This window comes from Narcine bancroftii, chromosome 3, assembly GCF_036971445.1.
Source record: "Narcine bancroftii isolate sNarBan1 chromosome 3, sNarBan1.hap1, whole genome shotgun sequence".
NCBI classification, from domain to species: Eukaryota; Metazoa; Chordata; class Chondrichthyes; order Torpediniformes; family Narcinidae; genus Narcine; species Narcine bancroftii.
In genome coordinates this window covers 207,159,977-207,178,309 of record NC_091471.1, presented here as the reverse complement: position 1 = coordinate 207,178,309, position 18,333 = coordinate 207,159,977, and the positions used below count along the sequence as shown (strand labels likewise).

Here is an 18,333-nt window from a genome sequence, read left to right as displayed (position 1 = left end):
GACTTCTCCTCCTGTTTCTATGTTTTCTATGGGAATGCTGCCGCCATTGGTCTCTTCAGATACCTGCACTATTGCAACATCCACAGGCGAGCACACATTGAGGGAATCGATGCGATGTAAAGCTGCCTCCTGCAGCAGGGTGAAGCCACGTCCTCCACATCCCATCCTCCCCTCCCCTCCCCTCTTCCGCCGCCGGGATGGGGAGAGTGACTGCTGGGAGTGGAGTCTGGGGAATGGAGCAATCTAACCTTTGTGCTCCCTGGTGCTGACACCCCACTTGGTGAAGCCAGGGCTTGCCCATGACCACTGATAGGACCTTCACTGCTGCTGCCAGCTTCAGCTCTCTCCTGGCTTGGTCCTGGGCTGAGGTTCTCATTGCGGACCCTCTTCAGCCTCTCCTCCCCATTGCTGTCATCTTGCTTCCCCCTGCCAGTGCCTGCCTTACACGCTGCCTCTGAGGCAGGCCATGCCTCATCAGAGGTCTCCTGGCCTAGCCTTGGCTTGCCGACCTCTGTGGCCGCTCCCTGCAGAGGACTTCAGCTTTGCCCAACCTTCCTACCGCACACCGCACGTTGGCGGCACACTGCTGGGCTGTGGCCCGGCCCGAGGGAGGGGAATCTGCTCTTCTGCAGGGGCTATTCCTCTAGTGCCCACTCCCTCTTCTCTTTTCTTGTCACGCAACCTGCGCTGTGGTCATCCCAGGATCGCCGGTCTGGTTGTAGGGACTTGGGAGTGCCTCGGGGCAGCTTTGGGAGCACTGGTATCTCCTACAGCCAACATATTTCCATGGTCTGCAGGTTACACATCAAAAAGCCTCATGTGACTCGCTTTTTCAACTGAGCGTAGGAGAGATAAAACTGGAGGATATGGGTTTAAGTGAAAGGGCAAAAGTTTAATGGGAAAACTTGTGGGAATTTCTTTACGCAGAGAAAGATGGGAGTGTGGAACAAGATGGCGACTGAATTGGTTAATGCAGACTCAATTTTGGAATTAAAGAAAAATTTGGACATATACATGAATGAGAGGGGTTTGGGTCTGGGTGCAGGTCTGTGGAACTAGGCAGAATATTAGTTCAGCACAGACTAGAAAGGCCAAAGGGCATGTTTCTGTGCTGTAGTGACTATTGTTCTATCTTTTGTATTTATTGTCTCTTAAAAATTCAAATTATGTGTACTATTGTCATCCATTTAAGAATGACCTGTTCAACTCCAAGTAAGAATATTGCATAATGTACATTGTACAATGTATATGACAATAATCTCATTATTAATATTCACTCAGTAGAAGTGAGAGAAATGCTCAAGAGAAAGTGAGTGTTGGCAATAATGATGGGGAAGAGAGAGAGAGAGAGCGAGATAGTAAAGGAGAAATAGGGTTAGGGGAAGGGGAGAGATTGGGGAACAAATAGAAATGGGGAAAGTCCATTTTAGTGCCATATGGTTACCTCCTCTGTCTCCTTTCTCCAGCTCTGTATTCACAGATCCACCCCTCCCCTGATCAATTCTCACCTTTCCTCTCCCATCCGATGTCCAATGATCACATTTTGTCTGATGGCCTGTGCTCCTCCCTGACCCTTTCTTCCCTTCTCGCCTAGCATTTTCATTCAGGTGCCTGCCAGCTTTTGGCTCATACCCTGAAGAAGGACTCAGGCCCAAAGCATTGATTATATATCTTTACCTCCATTGGACACTGCTACATCTGCTCAGTTCCTCCAGCATTTTTGTGTTTTTGCATATGCCCTTAAAGTAAAACTTAGCAACAGGAACTTGTGAAGCTAAGTACTGTTATCCTGTGCTTTCTTGAGATGCGAGTAAGCTTTATTTTTCCCAACATTCATCTTTAAAATTAATGAGAGAATAAAACGAGTTGAATACCTCAATGATATTCGCAGCATGGATTCAGGATTTGAATGTTCACTTGGCCTTTTGGGATATGAGATTTGCTCATCAAAACACTCCATCAATTTTTTTGGAAATACTGATGTCCCGGCATCAAGCTCACTCATTGGTCTGCAACGTGAACCTTGGAGTCCAGAGTGTAAGGAGAATGTGCAGCTGGAGCCAGGGCTCAGGGTTATGCGTCAGGTTTGGGGCTGAAGCCAACATTGGATCAGAAATAGCAGGAATCAGGATTGAAATCAATTGTTTATTGTCCCATGTACTGAGATAGAATGAAAAGCTTTGTTTTGCAAGCTATTCAGGCAAGTAAACCCATAATAAAGTATATTAGATAGTACATTATTAAAATAAAGGCACAGGGTGTAGTATTACACCAATGGTATAGCATTGTGAAGACAAAATACAGGAATTAAAGAAAAGTACAGTGAAATCAGTAGAAGGGCATCTTTTACCAATGAGAATCAGATAACAGTGGCAAAGAAACTAAGGAACTATCCTTGTACCAAGCTCATACATTCTCTACCCAATAAAATGGGGAGAATGTGTCTGGGGCGGAATTGGTCTTTTAATGTGTCGGCTGCTCCTCTGAGGCAGATGGAATTAATGGAAGGAAGGTAGGTTTGCGTGATGGCCTGAGGTGCATTCACAGATCTCTGCACTTTCCAGCGACCTTGAGAAGAGCAACTCCCATACCATGCTGTGATGCATCCACTCAGGATACTTTCTGTTGGGCATCTTAAAAAATTGGGAAGTAACTTTGGCAATGTGCTGAATTTCCTGAGTCTGGGATTGGGAATGCTCCTTTTAGAGTCACCAAATTCATTGGAACATGTATTATACTACTCTTTAACATGTAAAATCAATTGAAATAATATTGTGTTTGGGTTCCAAAATAAGGAACACTCAATGGTTTGGAAAATCTGTTGGATTTGGCACTACCAATGTCCCTAGGTGATGATGATTAAGCTTTCTCCAAGATTTTGGCAAATCTTTATATTTCAATCAATATCAGCGGAATAGATTATCCAGTCTTTACTACTTCACTTAGAGCAGTGGTCCTCAACCTTTTTTTTCCACTCACATTACACTTTAAGTATTCCCTATGCCATAGGTGTTCTGTGATCAGTAAGGGATTGGTTAAGGTGGTATGTGGGTGGAAAGAAAAAGTTTGAAAACCACTGTTTTAATTGTACCTAATTGACTCGTTATGTGCATGGTTTCATAACTCCAAAGGAAATGGGCCAGTGACAATTTTTCTCAAGCAAAATATTTCAGTAACAATTGGGTCTAGAGCAGTGATTCTCAACCTTCCCTTTCCACCCACATGCCACCTTAAGCAATCCCTTACCAATCACAGAGCACTAATGACAGAGGGATTACTTTTTTTGGAAGGGAGGGAGAGAGGGATCAGGATTACTTAAAGTGGTGTGTGAGTGGGAAGAAAAAGGTTGAGAACCACTGACTTAGAGGGGGGTGAGAGTGTAGAATGAGCTTCCAGTGGAAGTGGTGGATGCAGGTTAAATTGAAGCATATAAGAGAAATTTGGATAGGTACATAAATGGGAGGGGTATGGAGTGCTATGGTCCAGGTGCAGGTCGATGAGACTGAGCAGAAAATTAATTTGGCATGGAGTAGATGAGCTGAAGGACCTGTTTCTGTGCTGCAGTGTTCTATAGTTCAATGGATAAGTTTGATGTTTATTCTTTTAAGTCTCAAACCACAATTGTACTTCATATTTATTCATTAGGTGCAGGTGCTTTTGTTCTAAAAAAGGACATATAAATGGATGACATCTTCACTGGCATCACTCATGCTTGTCTAGTACTTGGTCAGCTTCCTTCACCTTCCATTTGCAGCAAAATCATTTTTAATCTTCCAGTGACATTGAGTCAATTGTGCTTCAATCAACATGCAACAAGCCAACTGGAAAGAATTATTAGATCCCACGAAACTTCAAGGATCTGCTCTTGCTTCAAATTTGTCTAACTTTGCTGAGGTCAGTCATGAGTTGTGAGCAGGACAGAGCCCGGTGGAGAGTTTCAAACGGAAAATCAATAGAAACAGACAGGAAAAGGGTCAATAGCCTGTTTGAAAGTCTGAGAAGGGAAAGAGCTTTCAAAGGATAATTTGCGAAGACAAGCGACATGTGCGATTTCTGTCTTAGAAGCAAGAAATCCATGAATGTTTTGATGTTATAGGTGAGGTTAGAGGGAGCAGGAGAAACTGGTCTGTAGAAACTAATCTTGTGTGATTAAAAAACATTGCTTAGGTAATGAAGAATCTGCAAAACTATTAGAATCGATTAAGTTGGTCAGCAAAAAGGAAAAAAATACAAGAGTTCATTGAGGGGAGCTGTGGCATTATCCACATTGGAAGGAAATATTATTTAAATCATGTGAGATCACTAATTGTTCCATTTGTCCAAAGAGATCTGAGGATCCTCAGACAAGGAAGATGGCATACAAGGCAAGTATTGGTATAGGGAGCATTTTAGAAGACAAACACAAAATGGCCTTTATGAGAGACGATTGGAGTTAAAGAGCAAGGATAATGTATCATTCTTCGGTGATTCCACACCCAGAATGTTGTGGACAGTTTGATCATGTTATTTGGGTAAGGATACAGTTAGCATAGCGGTTAGCACCACGCTGTTACAGCGCCAGTGATCGGGACCTGTGATCGAATCCTGTGCTGTCTGTAAGGAGTTTGTACGTTCTCCCTATGTCTGCGTGGACTTTCCCCGGGGACTCCTGTTTCCTCCCACTGTTCAAAATGTAACAGAGTGTTGGTTGATTCAGTATAAATTGGGCAGCATAGACTTGTGGGCTGAAATGGCCTGTTACCATTCTGTTTGTCTAAAATTTAATATCCTTGGCTTGGACGTATCATGGCAAAGGTTTATTAAATGAAGGGGTTGGCATATGAGGAAAGCTTGACTAACTTTCCTGTTATGTCAACCCCTCCACTTCTCATCCCCCTAACTGCACTATCTGGGGTTTAGAAGTATAAAAGGTGATCTCATTTAAACATAAAAGATCTGGGATGAGGCAGGTGCTGTGCAGAGGCTCCTGGTGATGGTTTGGTCTACTACATAGAGGATCAGATCAAATGATCTTATTGAGTAAAGGCCCAGCCTGGTGCATGGGTGGATCTCATCTGATCATTTTCTTATGTTCTTCCCAACCATAGCTGAACGCCATCAAATGTCATATCTATAATTGTTATCATGTTCACCTGCCTAATTTCTCCACCCCCTACCTTGATGTATCCATGACTAACACAATTATCCTTGCTTTGTTACATCAAGATCTGATTATTCCAAAGGTTTGTGACAAGCTTCTTATAGCCTTAATCACATAGAAACCTCTACTCCCCATACGCTAACCAGCTCCTCCCATTCCCCCATTGCTGCTCTGTTTTTTGACCCACAGCAGCTTCTGATGCTGCCCCCCCATCAAATTTTAAAACCTTCTGTTCATTTTTCAATTCCCTGGCTGCCCTTTCTCCTGTTTTTTTTTCCATGATCTTCTCAAGGCCTTCCACCAGCTAAGGCCTCTGGTGTCCTCCAGTTAAGGCTCTTTCACATCAACTTTGGCTCTGGAGTTAAGCCTCTGTCTTCTTCCTTTGAGGGGCAATTTATACCCTACCTTTTTGACCAAGTTTAAGATGGTCTGCTTTTATTAAAAGCCCTAGGCTCTGTGTTTGAGACACATCCTGTGTTGTGCTTTTGGTCATTTTACAAGGCTTAAGGACAAAGATGAGCATTGATATTGTACTTATTTTACTTACCAGTTATTTAATTTTTAAAAAATGTAGACATCCAGCACTGTAACGGGCCCTTCCATCCTTTGAGCCCATGCTGCCCAATTATACGTAATTAACCTACAAAGCCCCGTACATTTTTGACGAGAGGAAGGAAACCAGAGGAAACCCACTCAGACATGGGGCAAACTCCTAAACAAGCTCCTTATCAATAGCGCCGGATTCGAACTCAAGCTACTGTTGTTGCAATAGTATTGCACTCACCATCAAAGTATTCATAGATGCACATTAATATTTAACATAGTAATGTTCAACAAATTTGCTAACCCAACATTGGCAAAACCAAAGAGATGATTGTGGACTTCAGGAGGAAGTCAGGAGGACACGAACTAGTCCTCATTGGGGGCTCAGTCATGGAGAGGATCAAGAAATTCAAATTCAATTTTTTCCAAGAGCAGCTTCTTCCCCACTGCCACCAGATTCCTGAATGATTCATGAACCAAAGATATTGCTTTGACACTTTTTGCACTATTTTTATTTACTTTTGTCAGGTGGAAGCTACCACAAAACAATGAATCTTGTAACTAGTTCGTGACAATAAATTGTGATTCTGATAGGAAAAGGATCAGGAATGGAAGATCTAACTTGGCTTGCCTTTTCCTATCCCAAGATCTGGCAGACACTTAAGATTTTGAAGAGGAGTTCCTGCAATTTGTATATCCGCACTCCATCAGAGGATGGATTCAATGGATCAGCCTTTGGAAGAATTTGATCTGATTGCTTTAATAAAATTCAGCATATGGCCTTCTAATTGAAAGTTATGTTGGATAAAGGAAGGACGGACAATAATGTTTTAAAATATATCACTCTCCAGAAATAATTATCTTGATTATGACTGTGGATAATGCATAAACCAGAGTATGGGGATATTGACAAAAGATATTTTTTATTACAGGCAGAAAAAGTGAGAAGGCGTAGATAGCCATACTAACAAAAGTGGCAATGACAAATTTGAAATAACCAAGCACAAACAGTAAAGATTATGAGTAAATATTCCCCCCAAAAACTAATTCATCTTCTGGAAACTGTAAAACCCATATGCTCCATGAGATGAAAAAGTAAATGATAATAAGGATTGAGATATATACTCCAGCTTCCATAAATAGATTTGAATTTTAATAAATGGAACATTTATAAATTAAACACCCATTGATGGGAAAGAACTTAAAACCTACATAGAATGGCCTTTTCCACCAGGCAGATTCCAACATCTGCTACCTCAGTGGTTCCCAACCATTGGGCCACAGTGTGTTTCTCTGTGGACCATGAGGACTTCTCAACTTATTGAGGTCAGGGTGGGTCTGAGGTCATGTCTCAGTTTTCCTAGGTGACCTTAGGTGGGGAGGTGAGCAATCTGCCACTGAGATCAATGGGATCATCTGGCTCTCTCTCAACATAAATGGCTTGGAGCTCAGCACTCAGTCACAGTTCCTATCAGACCTTCACACAAGACAGGACCATAGGACCATAGGAAGTAGGAACAGGAGTAGGCCAAAAATGGCCCATCGAGCCTGCTCCGCCGTTCAATACGATCATGGCTGATCTAATTTATGACCTAACTCCACCTACCTGCCTTCTCCCCATATCCCCTAATTCCCCTGTTCAGATTCAGACTGATCCAGAAGTGTGTGTGCTTATTGCTCTTTACTTCAGTCATGATATCTTTCTCCTCTAAAACTGTATATAAATTATTTTTGCAAACATTTCCATCAAAGATTTACCCTGGACGGGATTGCCTGCCTGTAGGATGTATTACAAGTTTACAAGGCCTTTGCGAGCAAATGAATAACATTTAACATTCAAGGAAACATCCTGACACTATAGAAATAAATGAAGCATAAACTAACAGACTGTATTGTAATTATTCAAAAGACAAATCCTTCACAAATTGTAATAAAATTAGTGTTTTCTTATGTTATTTGGTGTGCTTGTCACAAATTGGATATTTATTTCCTCTCAAAATGACTGATTTTTTTTAGATACAGTATAAACTTTTTTAGACTTTTGGAAATAGACTCATTTTTGAGACAAATAATAATAATAAAAGTCCTGATAACTTGTTATGTCAATAAACATTGTTACTATATATTTATAGTTAAAACACAGATTATGGATCCAGAGTATAATAACCTGCTCTACTACAGCAAAGTGTGTTGGCTATCAACAGGAAATGTGGTGCAAGTGTTTGAACTATAACAAGAGTAGCAATTGTGATGCAAAACAAGTATAAACTGGAAACCTGCTTTGATGAAAAGCTGTGGGTATTTTGCCTTGTCTACCTTGTGGATATTTTTGATCAATTGAACAAATTGAATCTCAGGCTGCAAGGCAAGGACACAACGATCATCCAGTTTGTTGATGCTCTCAATTAAGTTATACAAAAACTTGAAAACTGGGAACAAAAGGCTGAGGGAGGGAACGCTGTCGTTTGAATCTCTTTCAGCAGTAGCTGTTAATGGAATGGATGCTGAGGTTGTAAAGGAAGTTGTCTCACATCTCAGCTGTCTCTGAGATGAATTCTTGCTCTACTTCCCAGAAATCAGTCAAGAAGTACTGGCAATGGTGAGGAACCCCTTTCCTGTTAAAGTCAACAAAGTCAATTCTGGATGTTGAGATGTGTTTGAGACTCTTGAGTTTCGGCCAAAAATGATGAACAGTTACGCCAACATTGTGAAGGGCTGTCTTCAGAAGATCCTGCCCTCATGACCACTTCTCTGTGTGTATCAAGCTGCAGTTGAAGTCAAAGCCACTAAACCGCATTGAAGTGGAGGTGAATCTCAAGTATCCACACCAGAGCCAAAAATATGGAAACAAGTGAAGAAATTTCAAGAGCAGGGGTCTCATTAAAGTGACTTGAACTTTGATTCTATTTGGGTTTTTATGTTCAGTATATGCTTGCAGTGTTTTTTTTTTGTTATTTATAAATGTATAATAAAATACTTCAAATTAAATAAATATTTTTCTTACAGAACAGTCTTTGACTTGAAAATATTGCTCAGCCATTGCCATTAGTGGGCCATGGCTCGTTAGGCTAGAAGCCAGATGGGTTTTAGACGGACAAAAAGTGAGAACAACTGTACTGCACTAAAATAGAGTAGAAACAGAGAGTAGTCAGCACGTTATAATTCTTGAGGTGGTACCAACTAATCCTCTTATTTTCTGAGGTGAGAAATGGAAGATACTTGTGTATGATTTCTTTGAACGTGGATTGACCTTGCACTTCAGCTAGCAGGTGATCTTGACTGCCAGTTCTTTGTCCAATAACAAGGAGGTGCAAAGAAATTGTGTGTGTGTGTGTGTGTGTGTGTGTGTGTGTGTGTGTGTGTGTGTGTGTGTGCATGCATGCGTGAACACATACACAAACACACACACTATACATAGAAGCAAAACAAACATGCTGAAATACATAGAAACATACAAACAACAGACCAAATATATACGCATATAACCAAACACTTTCTCTCACTCACTCACACACACACACACACAACCCGTCCCACACACACACACACTCACACACACACATACACACACACACACACACACACACACACACACACACACACATGCACGTGCACGCACGCAAACTTGTAAATGCAATCACACATGCACATCAATCAACACATCCACATCATTGTGGTGATATGTAATTACACCACTAGGTCACCAGGGGTCATCCCGGTGACCTTGTATATAAAGCAGTCCAGAGCTACAGTCTAGCCTTCCAGGTTCGTCTTGCAGAGAGACAAGACGTCTTAGTGTACATATTAGTTTATTAAAGCTGTCTTATACTCACACTGCTGGTGTGGTTATTGTCAGTACACATATAAATATATACATACACAAAAACACATATGAAAACATGCACACATACATTCAAACACACAGACAAACAATGTCTTTAAACTGGAAAAAGAAAGAATACACAAATACATTGAGTTTAACCAAGGAAGAATAGCTGTCAACAAAGAAAGTGCTATTAACATTCTATCATTGCCCTATTTTTGATCCCTTTACAACACACTCCTTGAACCCCCATTATCCATTTTCATCTGGTCAAGGGGAGAACATGCAAACTCCTTACAGACAGCACCAGATTTGACCCCGGGTCACTGGCGCTGTAATAGGAATGTGCTAACCGCTAGATGAATATGTGGGCGAGAGCAGAATTTTTTCTGTCTGAAAATTACAATGAAATTCCCTTAATGTAGAAGCCAAATTAAAAAGAACATAATTCCAGAGGTGATTGAGTCTTTGTTGAAAATGTCAATCATTTATTCTGAGTGTAGGTGGTGGGCCCAGGTTATAAATATGTTAAGACAGATCTCAACAGCAAAGTGGAATGGAAGAATGCTGAGTTTTATGTTGATATGGTTTCATATAATTTTTCTATGTTAATGTTATTGACCAGTGAAGTGAACCTATCAGAAACAATGCTTATTAAGATCTGAAATTAGGGGTGAAGGGTCAGTATGTGTGGCTGTTTCTGTTAAGATTAAGCTTGGCTGTCCATCCAGCAGTATCAAAAATGCAAACATTGCAAACAGGGAAGGTGAAAAAATAACGTTCTAAGGTTTATCAATAGGTTTGCTGTTGATACTTGGTGCAAATGGGTCACCTAGCAATACTACCACTTACATCTCTTCAGCCTTTGAATCCCTTGATATCATCAGATGTCACAACTATTAACCTATCTTGAAAATGTCCTCAAATAGTTTAGGTGAAAGTTCCTGTTACCCTTTGTGCATCCAGATTTCATTCTTTAACTTGCCTAGCTCTAATTTTAAGATGTCATCTGCAGCAGAACTAGTTTCCTAGCATTTACTCTACTCAATTCTTTTTAAAGAGTAAATTTGTGCCACATGTGAAATTCAAAGTAGATGTTTTTGCATTTGCTCATTTATCCATACACACCTTTATCATGTGCATTTTCAACGTGCTTCTCCCAATTACTGATCCTTCTGCGTTCACATCAGGTACTGATTCGGATAGAAAGCCCCCCATTCCTTTACCAAGTCATGGAGTCATACATGACTTTTGGCCCAATCTGCTAACGCTGACCAAAAAAGTCCTAGCTGCAGGGTCGGCGTCAGAACAAGTCTAATTGGGGGGGCATTAGGATAACCGTGGGGGGACACAATCTGACATTTGAAAATTCACTCAGCGGGGGGGAAGGGGTAGTGCCTACCTGCCATGAACCTCCTCCGGGCGCTGCTGTCACACTTCCTGCTTCCTCTGATGTAACAAACGCGCTGCTTATATCGTGTGTAGACTAGTGATACTAGTGCTGTGGATGGGAGGGACATAATAACTCATTTTGGGGGGGCAATGCCCGCAAATTCCCCCCCCCCTTTGGCGTCGGCTGTGCCCACTTGTCTATGTTTGACCCATACCCTTCCAAACCTATCCTATGCATGCATCCATCCAAATGTTTCTTAAACGTCGCAATAGTACCTGCCTCATCCACCTCCTCTGGCCGCTTGTTCCATGCATCCACCATCCTTTGTATAAAAAAGTTACCCCTCAGGATCCTATTAAACCTGTCCCACTTCATCTTAAACCTATGTCCTCTGGTTCTCCATTCCCATACTCTGGGAAAAAGTTATTAATGTTACTGTATATGGTGAAAAGTAATGAGGGCACCAGCACAAAGCCCAGAGGTAACCCACTTCCATTGAATCTCTTCTTATCCAGCTCTATCCACTTTAATTTTTGATGATCACTTGTGCAAAGCGGAAAAGAGTGGAAAATAAGGTGATCTCTTCCATTCTGGGATTTTATACTAGCTTGTTGGCACACTTTCTTAAGGGTTATTTGTCAACTACACAAAGATATCTGGTGACCATTTGGGATCTTATGAAACTTTCACATTTTAAATGAATAACAGAGACTTTGGTAGTTGATGAAGGAAATTTTTTTAATTATGTGTATTTCTATAACAAAATTAGCATCATGACTGAAGAACTAAGGATAGGAACAAAGGATTGAAAAGGGGAAGGAAGTGGACACTTAGTTCAACCGAAGATTACAGAACTAGTTCTTCTCATATTGTTCTATACTGAAGATGACAAAGCTATCACAATTAGCTAAAATTTAGCAATGAATTGCCAAGGGTGATCAGATTCATTCTCCACTGAAGGAATGCCTTGGCAAATTTCTCCATTCAATTATTAGCATGCCATTCATTTACAACAGCCTCTGCTGTGATCCCATCGCACTCCAGCAACCTCTTTGCAACAGTACCCAGTGCACGAGATGTCAGTCAGCATTCTCAGTAATGAATGAGTTAATCAGTAGGCTTGCCAATGTTTGTGTAACATGCAGGATAGTTTATTCAAAACTGCAGAAGAAGAACTAGGTTATTACTGCTCATTTGAAAGTTTGTAATGTATCACGGGATAAATGCTGAAAATCAGACTTAGCCAAAAAGAACGAAATCTTTCAGAAAACTAGTGCACTTTCTTTTCAGGCTTGACAGCTATAAATACCTTTTTATAAATTACCCCAATAAATACAACTCCAACTCTTATATTCACATTCAGTGAGGCTGAACATTGTTCCCAACATATACTGATCACATTTCTCTGACGTGCGCATGATAAACATGTTCTGAAAGGCCTTTATTAGGAAGATGTTTGCACTGATTTGATTCCATCCAGAAACAGTGTTGGAATATTTCTGGAATCCCTTGAGTGTTTTGTCCAGTACTGCACATAACAAATCCAACCCTCTTCACAATTACAGAGAGCTTTTGTTTCAAAATATAAACAGACAAATAAAGCACACTTTGATTTACAATGACTAATAAACACTGTTAATTATGATTGGCATTGTGGTCAAGTTAACAGACTATTCATTGTTCTTCTAAATGAGAATTTTTCAATCATCGTTAGCTGGAAAAGGGCCAAACTTTATACATCCATCAAGTTAAAGGAATTCTGGTCTACTGCATGGCATAACTCTATTACTTTTGCCAATAAATGGGTTCATTTAATTTAAATAGAATTGTTACAGCAGTGTGCTCAGACCAATGCAAGTGCAGTAAGACATTGTGCAAGGAGTATATTAAACAAAACCTTCTTGCAATGATATAGTGCAAGGACAACACAGCATTATCTTCCTGCCAATGTTCCTTTCTTTTGCTCATCTAGCATCCTATTAATATATATGGTTTTAACTTCATTGTAATTTAAGATGTCATTTAAAACATTGATTTATAATATCTGATTACCGTTTCCTTATGGTATTCTAATACCTTATTGCAGGGTTGTAATGGTAAGTTGGTGCACTTAATTTAACTGCTTCCTCTCTGTTTTTAATCAGGCCATAAATAGTTGTGGTGAGCAAGTTCAGATCTTGGTTTTGAGAGATTACCAGTGTTTTCCAGAACATTGTTCTGGAGTCTCCATTTGATTGCATATTTAGCATATTTCCCCAATACAAAATACAAAAAACTTCACTCATAAATGGCATTCAGGTCCACACAACTTGTGGTCTTTTGATCTGTTTTTAAAAACATTGTATTATAAGTAGAGCTCTCCACGTCATTTGCAAGTTTCTTTGAAAGATTTATAGATTCAGCTAGAATTTGTAAGAGTGAAGAAACTAATAAGTCAGTTTTGAATGACATTTTAAATAAATAGTCCATGACAGATTTGAATTTGACCAGAAACTCAGGGAAAGGGTATATCAAAGTGGGCCTAACTTGAGGGCTAATTTGTACTAGAAATCACAAATGGTCCCAACATTCAAACTTTACCTTCTTCTTATTTTCTTATAAATACTATACCTGGAAATAATAACAAGATCGGCTCAATTGGCTGATTGACTGAGCGAAAAAGAGCTGTCATTATAAACATGAGCAGCATAATGGATGTGGGTAGCCATGACGCTAAGTATCATTACCAAAATTCTCTGTATAATGACCTAATATCGAAGGTTTAATGATCCCACCAGGACTGCCAAGCTACCAGCAGGCAACAACATATATAAGAAGCAAAGTTCTGAGTTGTAGTTATTTTACTTTCATTATTAGTCAAGCACACACACGGTACCATCAAATTATTTATATACATTTCCTTTCTTCATTTGCAAGTAAGCAGGTTAGAAAATGAGTGTTTAATCTTCATGTATGAGGCAAATCAAAGAGTATACAGCCTAGGGAACAGTGGGATCATCACATCAAAATCTAATCTTATCCTCAACTGAATGACCAACAGTGTCAAGGAAGTGCACTTTTCAATTCGAAAATGAAGGAACTCATTGTTGTTAGATATTAGCTGCTAGACATTGTTAGATGTTAGACATGGCTAAAAATCCATCTGAAAATGTATTTTGTTATTCTGCTAGCAAATGAGATCTATTGAGAAGGTTTCTCAGTGATAGCTTACTGGTCAGTGGAGCAGGTTGTAAAATCCATCAGTGTCTTCAATGGATATCTGAAAATATGTTATACAAGTTTTTTGTGACTGAGAGCCTGATCCAGGTACATGATCACATAAATCGTTTTTATTGTTGCATGTTTTTTCTTGATCTTTATTTCCTTCATCCATGTGCCTCCACCCCTAGCCCAAATGGTATTGTCAGAACATAACAAAGGATGTAAACAGCATTCTCATAATGGCGTTTTAAAACTTAGCTTGGCCCCTTGATCCCAGTGCCTTGCTCCAGTTGATGATAGAATGAGGCATTGTGATGTCCTTCCAAAGAGTTGAATGTCACATGGGACAATAGCTGATGAACCTACTTTGAAATGCTGTTACAGGGTGAGGAAATGTCATGTCCACAAAAGGACACCTCAAAGTAACACTGTGCATGAGGTCCATGTCAGTTTGCCCAAAGCTTCAGTTACAATAGTCTACTATGTACGGTTAGGATTAGGAGAGGTGAAGTGGGGGTGAGCATGAAGTGGGGCTTTGGAGCGGAACTCATTAGGTGGCCAGAAAAATCATTGGGCTGGCTTCTGGGAAACAATAGGGAGGGTTTGGAGTGAAGGATGAATTTGGTCTGTCATCATGAAAACTTAAAGAAGAAGCCAACTGAAAGATGACTGACTTTTTCGGAACCCTGGCAGGATGGCACTTGAACCAACAAAGATCACAACTGTCCACGTGAGCCCACATTTCTCAAGGGTCACATATGCAAATGATTCAAAATGTGCATTTTTTTAACATTACTGTACTCTATGTGCTCAGCTGTCTCTGTGTATGCTCTGTAAATCAAATTGAGGATTTGGATTGAAAGACCAGCTGATGCTGCGAGCATAGAGTCCTACAAAAAAAAACAAGGTAATCCATACAAGGCCAACATGAAGCACAATAGAAATACTAGGTTAATTTGAACTGTGGACACATTATTCCTCCAAAACATCTGAGGAATCTCTCCCATGTAATTCCTGTTTTCCAAAATAAAATGTTTCCTTCAAAGTTACACAGCAGAGAAAGGTCTGGGAAAATTCTAACAAGTCATCTTAATTGAATGTACCATCTTTGAGCACAGCAGTCAGTAATCTCGGTTAAACTATTCTGCTATTCTTCACAAGCCAATGGATCAGGCTGGTTATGAATTGCAGGCATCTTCATGCATTTCACCCAAGTGTTCATATGTGAGCACCGAAGTGTGAGTGTCAACATGCTTTTGAATGGGATTTGAACTCCCACGTCCTTCTTCACCATGCCTAGACTCAGACTTGCAACTGAGATGATTGCTGAGTAACCAGGAGTAAGGGGCACAACAAATTTCCTTCCCTTCTGTCCAAATATGTGGAAATAAATTGTTGGGCTTTCACCTATGCTGACATGAGGTCACTAGGGACATAATCAAGATGAATGTTGAGCTCCTGAAAGAGAGATTTTGTTGCCTGGATGATTCAGATTCTACAATGGTCTCTGCACAGGCACCCCTGCTTTGTTGTCAATCTTGCCAAATGCCAGCTTGACCTTTGCCCACTGTGCTATTCAGGGCCATACCAACAGCATCAGGAGAGAAAGTGAAGACCATAGGAAGTACATCAAAATAATAGCAATACTAGGTGGCATGAAGCCCTCACTGGAGGAACAACCTGGGTGAAGCTGATTGTCTTGCAGTTATCTAAAGGCCCCCTTACATAGAAACAGCCAATTCTTGAGAGTTACAGACCTTGCCAACAGGAATTCAAAGGATTGTGCCAAACAAGTGCCTGACAATGACCAGCTGAATGAGTGTATATAATAATTTCCTTGATGCGATGCCATTTCTATTGCTCACTGACCCATCACCAAATGACGGGCATTATCTAGAATGATAAAGTTCTCCTGGACCAGCCAAAAAATGGCAGTAGGTATGTATGCCACAGTGAGGAACTCAACTCCTGGCTTTGTATAAACTCTCCATTTATTACCAGACTCAAGGCTGAGGAGGGAGCTCTCTTTTGCATCTGTGACTGGAGCCCCACAGATAGCTTTAATTCATTTAGCCCAGATCGACGTGCTGCGTTGCAACACTCATAAACCACCCTGAACATATGCTGCAGCCCTCTATTGGTGCAATGCCTGTGAAGTTCATCATTTCCAACAATCTGTCAAAACTCGAAACTTTACAATCTATAAGGACAAATAAGTCAATGGTTTGCAGATCTTAAAGGGTTGGACAGGGGAGATGATTTTCACCAGCAGGAGAGGCGTAATGACAGAAAAGGGGTCAGTCATTTAAAACATAGGTGGGTATAAATTTTTGATAATCCACTGGATCGCTGGAATTCTCTGCCCCCTGAGGGTGATGAATGTCAGATAATTAGCTATATTTATGGTGGAGATAGATATATTATTGAAAGACTGAGAGATTGAGGGTCATGGGGAACTGGCACAGAACTTGAAGCCAGCATACATCAGCCATAGTCAATATTTGATTATTGGGGTCTGGTGGCTTACTCCTGATCCTATTTTCTAGTAACATCTGCAGGATGGACACTAATTCACATAGAAATGATCAATGATCCACCTTTGCTCTATGTGTTCACTTACTGACAATGTTGGAGGGCAGCACTGCAAGAGTTCCTTCGTCACAAGAGCTAGTCATGAAGGTGAGCCTTCATGAGCATCAACAGTAAATAAGGATGATGAATACAAGCTGGCTACCCAATTACACCCACAATCACAGGGGAATGTAAAAGAGAAAGCTGCATCAGAGAATGATACAGTTCCCATGTTACCATCTTTCTGCTTCTGATCATCTTTGAACACAATTCCAAAGCAACCAAGTGAACATAACAACACCATTGTATACATGAAAGCAGCAAAATCATGCAATCATGGGCAAAGCAACTGTGGGCATTCCCTTGGTCTGTGCCTCCCACACACATTTCTCTGACCTATTGCTTCTATGCAGCTCATCTAAGGTGATAGATGATTTCTCATTTGTAATGGAGGAGATCAAGCTTGGCCATGAAGAGTGACCTTTATCAGCTCTGGTTGTAAATGGACTAATAATTGCCTGCACTGTCTTATGTGTGGGAGGAGGATGGGCCACAATGGTGGAGTAGAGGTGTGACCATGAATGTTTTTATTCTGAGAAAGCCCCCCAGGATAGCTGCCAGTACCAAGGACTGGGGCAATAGCAAATCCCGTTGTTTGCTGGAGGTCTGATCATTAGTATGCTTAACACAGGTACTCAGCTCCTTGTGAAAAGGATGGCACAGTAGTGTACTGGAGCGCCTCCAGTTCCAGTGACTTTGACCCTTGGTTTGCATGTTCTCCTTGTGGTTTTATCGGCTTCCACTGGGTGCTCCAGTTCTTCCCACATCACAGAGACTTGTGGATGGTAGGTTGGTTGGTGACTGTAAATTGGCCCCTAGCATAGGTGGATGATAGGAGATGAGAGGTTGCAGGGACAAAATTGGGGGAATAGGATTGATGGGGTTGCTCTGAGAGCCAGCATGGACTTGATGGGTCAAATGGTCTCCTCACATATGAAAATGAAATATGAAGTATATGAAATAATGGAATCCAGTGCCATAATGGTAGAAGTCAGCTTGCAAGGTCATAAACTGAGCCTGCTTGACAGATGCCAGAGTTTCCAGAGAATACATCACTCCTCATATTGTGACAGGACATGTTGCCATGGAACATTCCTTCTGTACTCCTCAGCAGGAGTGTGAATTAGGGGGTGCTAAGACATGCTCATATGTATAAATGTATATAGTATGCTTAACATATCTTTTTAAAGATGGCCTGATTGAAATTCCTGCAATACTTCTGCCCCGCTCAACCATTCAACAAACCTGACAATGGCCATGGACACATTAGGTGACCATTCATAATCCTCATCCAAGACCTCTAGAGGTAGGAGCCCTTGTTGTCTGAAAAGCAGGAGAAAAGCAATGCTTTCCCTAGGCTCAACTTCGGTCCTCTTTTGCCTGGTGAGATGAAGAGGCTCCTGCTCTAAGTTACCCTATATTGAGGACCAGTTTCTAAGCTGCTGGCTGTGACTCCCAGATCAATGGAAAGGGTATCTAAATGAGAAAGGCACAAGGGTACAATTATCAGAAGGGAGATGACATGTAAAGGAGGCTTGTATAAACCATCTGGGTTGTATAAGTTTGCAAGAGCAGCAAGTGCGATGACAAGGCTATATCAGA

The 18,333-nt window shown here is 40.8% G+C and overlaps 1 long non-coding RNA gene across 3 annotated transcripts in view; it reads right to left on the bottom strand.

Annotated features, from left to right (window-relative positions):
• LOC138758062 (uncharacterized) overlaps positions 1-18,333 on the bottom strand; it is a 37,271-nt gene that overhangs the window by 17,790 nt on the left and 1,148 nt on the right. The window contains exons 2-3 of one of the 3 annotated variants that reach the window (XR_011354116.1): positions 14,111-14,158; positions 10,909-11,007 (exon numbers count right to left, since the gene is read on the bottom strand). This is a non-coding gene — a long non-coding RNA (uncharacterized lncRNA). Of the gene's footprint in view, positions 1-10,908; positions 11,008-14,110; positions 17,967-18,333 lie in introns of those variants that run through there. The other 2 variants (XR_011354115.1, XR_011354114.1) reach the window with 2 other exon arrangements.